The following is a 6,956-nucleotide window of genomic DNA, read 5'->3' as shown; positions in this document are numbered from 1 at the left end:
CATGTTTATTTATATGGGTTAGTATATGTACTTATATTCCCTAACACTATACACCGAGAGGACCTAGAAGCAATAGCACCCACGTGGTACAGAGCACACCCAGAGCCCAGATGTTGGATTCTAAATGCCATTCTCCATTTAGATACATTTAGAATGTACCAAGACTCCTTGTGGTTTCTAGGTTGTAGCAGGAGAAATACTTAAAGGTATTTTAATAATGTAGCTCAAACATATTGCTTTATTCACCAGTGTAAAAGCATCTGTACATCAAGCAAATGCTTTTCTACTAATTTTAAAGAAATTTAGGAAAACATCTCCTCAATATCAGAGGTTTAGAGCAGAGGTTTTCTAATCACAGTAAAGGAACTTGATGTTGATGGCAAGTCAAAACCAGCTAAGGAGCTCTCAGCTCTGTAAGTCAAAGAGCCCAAGACTGCTCTGTAATGTATTTAATTTATGCTTACATTTGCTCGTATAATAATTGACATATTTCCCCATCTTACCCCTCTAATAGAGCAATAATAGGCTTCTATTTTTGATTAGGACTCCCCAATACATTGCTTAATATATATTTATTCATTGCAAAAATATTTATGAAATATTAAAAATAACCAATATCCAGATTCTAAAAACTAAGAATAGTGACATAAATGTGATACAAACCACTCTTCAGAGGTAGAATCCAGAAGTAGATATATGAAAAATACACAGATATAACACAAGGTATGATTTATTAGTGTTGTAAAACAACACAAAAATTGTGCTCGGGGAAACAGATATAAGTTGATAAATAATTGATGCTTTCAGAGAAATGTGTCATTTGAAGAGGACCATGAAAGATAAGCTTTAAAAAGGTATGAGGATGCTAGGCTAAGGAAATCTAATGTGTCAAGACATTGTAAAAAAGATGAATGTTTCAGTGTGTCTTGAATTCAGTGCAATCAGTTAGCTATTGCCATATAAAGGCAGCAAAATTCTTAAAGGTCATTGTGTTAAAACCACTGCCATTTATTCAGAATAGATTTAGGCTAGGAAAAGATAGGAATAATGATTTCTGCCCCCAAAGTTTATATCTTTCTCCTGGGCTCAGTAGTCAACATGGACATGATTTTCTCATGGTTGTAAAAGAGATGTGAGAGCAACTCTCAGCTTTTGTCACATCTGCCAACATCCAATCATTCAAAGCAAGTTATATGACCAAGTCCAGCATCAAAGAGTAGCAAATATTACTTAACCCATGTAAGTAGTAGGCAGAGTGAGTATTTACAAAAATAATATAGTGCAAAAACCACATCATTACTAGTTTTCTTTCAATAAAATATCCTCCGTGCATTCTACTGAAATTCTTATGGCTTTCTCTTATCTGAATATGTTTCTGAATTAAAGAACACTTATTAAATTATATTTTTGTACCAGTTATCACAGTCCACTACCTTGATTTCTAATATTTTAGCTGCTCATAGAGCAGATGTTTGTAATAATGTAAGTTTACCTTATTTGCAGTAACTCAAGGCAGTATATCAAGTGCTCACTGGCACAGCACATATGCTAAAATTAGAATACAGATTAGCATGGTCCCTGAACAAGGATGACATGCAAATTCATGAAGCTTTCTTTTGTTTGTAACAAGTAGTAAATAAACTATAGAATAATAAATATATAGAGTAACATTATACTACAGTCAAATAATATGATAAATGTTGCTTCAATGGCAACCATGTTACAATATACAAATGTATCAAAGTAGCATGTTATATACCAACTTACAAAATGTAACATGTTAAATATGTCAAATTTTTTTAAAAAGACAAGGTATTGTTTTTACATTTCATTGTTTTTTCTTTATTTTGAAATGTTTTCTTTATTTTTCTTTATTTTGAAATGTTTTTCTTTATTTTGAAATGTAAAACTGAAACTGAACAATGACCAGTGGGAGAAACTTATTTAAATGATTCATTTTACCTAGAAAATACCATGATAGCTGAATATGGTTCTAAACAACATTTTCCACTCAGTTCTTAGAGAGAACTGTAACTTCAATTAAAAATACACCTGAAAAAAAGAATACTTTTTGATATAATAGGAAGCAGTTAGGCAAAGTAATATAGTCCAATCTTAGCATATCTAATAGCTTGAAACACAAGGTGCATCTTCTAAGAAGAAAGTCTATATCCCAAAGTCAGTGTCTATGTGCAGGATTTCAAACTTGTGTCTAGTTATTGATGTTCAGAGAATCATATTCTACTGATAGAAACTTCTGGCTTTCCTAATATGTTTCCATGGAACATAATTCCATGCATACTCTCAGGTACTTTCCAGGGAGAATATCGGTAGGTTTAAAAATGTGGTATGTTAAAATATATTGCACTGATGTGCAGGTTCATCTTTCTGTTAGGTTGCCATTATTTGCTCAGGGGAGACTTCAAATGCTAACATAAGGTGCTTTGAACTTGTAAGATCTGTAAGGTTGAGATTTCTCACACAAATCATAAGAAAAATAAGGTATCTGGCTCCAAATATATGTAAATGATGGAAATCATCAATCTCTCTAAAAGATATATTATGTTTTCTAATAATAACTCCAGAATGTGGTTTTTTTGTTTGTTTTGCGGTACGCGGGCCTCTCACTGTTGTGGCCTCTCCCGTTGTGGAGCATAGGCTCCGGACATGCAGGCTCAGTGGCCATGGCTCATGGGCTTAGCTGCTCCGTGGCATGTGGGATCTTCCCAGACCGGGGCATGAACCCGTGTCCCCTGCATCGGCAGGCAGACTCTCAACCACTGCACCACCAAGTAAGCCCCGTTGGAAAATTTTTAATCACAGCTTCAATTTCATTACTTGTAATTGTTCATATTTTCTATTTCTTCCTGCTTCAGTCTTGGAAGGTTATACCTTTCTAAGAATTTGTCCATTTCTTTCAGTTTGTTCATTTTACTGGCATAGAGTTGCTTGGAGTAGCTCTTAGGATGCTTTGTATTTCTGTGGTGACTTTTGTAACTTCTCCTTTTTCATTTCTAATTTTATTGATTTGAATCCTCTCCCTCTTTTTCTTGATGAGTCTGGCTAATGGTTTATGAATTTTGTTTATCTTCTCAAAGAACCAGCTTTTAGTTTTATTGATCTTTGTATTGTTTTCTTTGTTTCTATTTCATTTATTTCTGCTCTGATCTTTATGATTTCTTTCCTTCTACTAACTTTGGGTTTTGTTTGTTCTTCTTTCTCTAGTTCCTTTAGGTGTACGGTTAGATTGTTTGAGATTTTTCTTGTTTCTTGAGGTAGGCTTGTACTGCTATAAACTTCCCTCTTAGAACTGCTTTTGCTGCATCCCATAGGTTTTGGATCTACGTGTTTTCATTGTAATTTGTCAATAGGTATTTTTTAATTTCCTTTTTGATTTCTACAGTGATCTCTTGGTTATTTAGTAACATATTGTTTAGCCTCCATGTGTTTGTGTTTCATACGTTTTTTCCCCTGTAATTGATTTCTAATCTCAGAGCATTATAGTCAGAAAAGATGCTTGATATGATTTCAATTTTCTTAAATTTACTGAGGCTTGATTTGTGACCCAAGATGTGATCTATCATGTAGAATTTTCCATGTGCACTTGAGAAGAAAGTGTAATCTGCTGTTTTGGGATGGAATGTCCTGTAAATATCAGTTAAATCTATCTGGTCTATTGTGTCTTTTAAAGCTTGTGTTTTGTTATTAGTTTTCTGTTTGGATGATATGTCCCTTGGTGTAAATAGGGTGTTGAAGTCCCCCACTATTATTGTGTTACTGTCGATTTCCTCTTTTATAGCTGTTACCAGTTGCCTTATGTATTGAGGTGCTCCTATATTGGGTGCATATATATTTATAATTGTTATATCTTTTTCTTGGATTGATCTCTTGATCAGTATGTAGTGTCCTTCCTTGTCTCTTGTAACATTCTTTGTTTTAAAGTCTATTTTATCTGATATGAGTATTGTTACTCCAGCTTTCTTTTGATTTCCATTTGCATGGAATATCTTTTTCCATCCCGTCACTTTCAGTCTGTATATGTCCATAGGTCTGAACTGGGTCTCCTGTGGACAGCATATAGATGGGTCTTGTTTTTGTATCCATTCAGCAAGCCTGTGTGTTTTTGTTGGAGCATTTAATCCATTCACATTTAAGGTAATTATCGATATGTATGTTCCTATTACCATTTTCTTCATTGTTATGGGGGTTTTTTTGTAGGTCCTTTTCTTCTCTTGTGTTTCCCACTTAGAGAAATTCCTTTAGCATTTGTTGTAGAACTGGTTTGGTGGTGCTGAATTCTCTTAGCTTTTGCTTGCCTGTAAAGCTTTTGATTTCTCCATCGAATTTGTATGAGCTCCTTGCTGGGTAGAGTACTCATGGTCATAGGTTCTTCCCTTTCATCACTTTAAATATATCATGGCACTTTCTTCTGGCTTGTAGAGTTTCTGCTGAGAAATCACCTGTTAACTTTATGGGAGTCCCCTTGTATGTTGTCATTTTTCCCTTGTTGCTTTCAGTAATTTTTCTTTAATTTTTGCCAGTTTGATTACTATGTGTCTCAGCATATTTCTCCTTGGGTTTATTCTGTATGGGACTCTTTGTGCTTCCTGGACTTGGGTGACTATTTCCTTTCCCATGTTAGGCAAGTTTTCGACTATAATTTCTTCAAATATTTTCTCGGGTCCCTTCTCTCTCTCTTCTCCTTCTGGGACCCCTATAATGTGAATGTTATTGCGTTTAATGTTGTCCCAGAGGTCTCTTAGGCTGTCTTCATTTCTTTCCATTCTTTTGTCTTTATTCTGTTCCACAGCAGTGAATTCCACCATTCTGTCTTCCAGGTCACTTCTCCGTTCTTCTGCCTCAGTTATTCTGCTATTGATTCCTTCTAGTGTAGTTTTCATTTCAGTTATTGTATTGTTCATCTGTTTGTTTGTTTCTTTAATTCTTCTATGTCTTTGTTAAACATTTCTTGCTTCTTCTTGATCTTTGCCTCCATTCTTTTTCTGAAGTCCCGGATCATCTTCACTATCATTATTCTGAATTCTTTTTCTGGAAGGTTGCCTATCTCCACTTCATTTAGTTGTTTTTCAGTGGTTTTATCTTGTTCCTTCATTTTGCACTAAGTCCTCTGCCTTTTCATTTTGTCTTTCTGTGAATGTGGTTTTCATTCCACAGGCTGCAAGATTATAGTTGTTCTTTCTTCTGTCTGCCCTCTGGTGGATGAGGCTATCTAAAAGGCTTGTCTAAAGTTGATTTTTTAGTCCACACATTTTTATGTGTATGGCCAATAAAACAGTGTGTAACTTACTATATTAAAGCAAGCAAGATACTTGCTTTATATATATATATATATATATAGCAACAACTGGTAAAAAAATATATGTATATATATGTATGTATATATATTGTATATATATTGCAACATATATATATGTATATATATTGCAAAAACTGGTAAAAATCTGAGAACTTTGAAAGTACACAAATCATTTTACATTTGTATGTATGATATTTCGACTCAATACATATTAAATCCATAGTAGATATATGTCAGTAATAGGTGTTGTGAATGTGAGCATTTATCTTTCATCTGTATTTCAGTGGTGTTGGAAGTTTCTCATTTCGTATGAGATTGTACTATATTGACTTCAAAAGAAAGATTTTGTGAATGTTGTTGTGCAAAATTATATAAGAATCGCCTTAAAATAGGAGTCTCCTTTAATATATATTTTGCCCCGAAAAATGAATCATGTATGAAACGTGAAAAATGAATGTTTCACGAATTATCAATTTACATGCAAATTTCATCAACTTTCCTATTATAATCATGACTCATTCTGTAAAGCCAGTAGCCCAGAATAGATTATCTATGACAGTGTATCTGTGAACTTCTATGCATTCACAAAAGGTTTTTTAAATGATTGCTGATCCCTGGATATTACAGACACACTTTAGAGTGTAAGAAGTAAAATGTGGTACACAACACACTGATTGTTTCTTGTTGAAAATATAGTATTTTTACTCCTTGAATTTAAGTATTAAAAAATCGTACCTTGAGTAAATGGCCAGCATACAAGGCAAAACATTAGATTCTGAGCCATTAAATTATTTTATCAAAAAACAGCTCTTATTATATTTCTAGTATGTCCAGGCTATGCAAAAGACATATATTATCCTTGTTACCTAAACACTGTGATTATTTTCCTTACCATCAAAACCATGTTTTCCTTGGCACCCCCATGCACTCATGTTAGCTTGAATATCCTTGCCCTGATTCCTGATAGTCAATAAACATGAATTCTGTGTAACTTCTACAGTATTGATTTTAAGCATAAGAGCTTTTGTTGACAATTATTTTAAAAAACTAAAACATTAACTCTTATGAGTATGGAATTTATTGCATTTCACCCAAAACAGTCTCTCTTACGAATAGGTCTTTTTTCCTTCCTTGTGAATTCTAACTTTTAAAAGAACATTTGGGTTTTCTCCTCAACCTTCATCTCAAATTCTCTTCAAAGCTTTGAGGATGAATAAATGCTGTCATGGTTACTTAGATCCTGAAGTGGTGAACAGCAGGGGGGAGAGCAGACCTGACTTCCTCTTCATGGTTATAACCACATGACAAACACAACTGTATTTCCCGTAGTGTGCAAGGGAAATCAAAGAGAAATATTTCTTCTTCATTCCTTTATGTCCCACAGAGATGGAAATCCAAATTTAATGTCACTTCTGTTTATGAAATACCTTTGTTGTGTGTGAGTCAATAGTTCCATGGTTAATAGCACTCCCATTCAGTGGGCTCTGGCTTCTCATGTATGTCCCAGCTAAGGGTCCTTTAAGAACAAAGAACGTGAGAACTTTCTCTCTTTACATAATTTAGGCCTAATTTATACCAGCATCGCACCTGGACTTTGAGGTTTCTGTTGCAGGAGGATGAAGCAATCTCTTTTGTGTGT

At 34.2% G+C, this 6,956-nt stretch overlaps 1 pseudogene; it reads left to right on the top strand.

The window, feature by feature from the left end:
• Positions 1-1,524: 1,524 nt before the first annotated feature.
• LOC115863431 (U6 spliceosomal RNA) lies at positions 1,525-1,623 on the top strand (annotated as a pseudogene).
• The last annotated feature ends 5,333 nt before the right edge of the window (positions 1,624-6,956 follow it).

This window comes from Globicephala melas, chromosome 17 (genome assembly GCF_963455315.2).
Source record: "Globicephala melas chromosome 17, mGloMel1.2, whole genome shotgun sequence".
Lineage (NCBI taxonomy): Eukaryota > Metazoa > Chordata > Mammalia > Artiodactyla > Delphinidae > Globicephala > Globicephala melas.
Note: the sequence above shows the minus strand (reverse complement) of the source record. Positions and strands in the feature narration are given on the sequence as shown.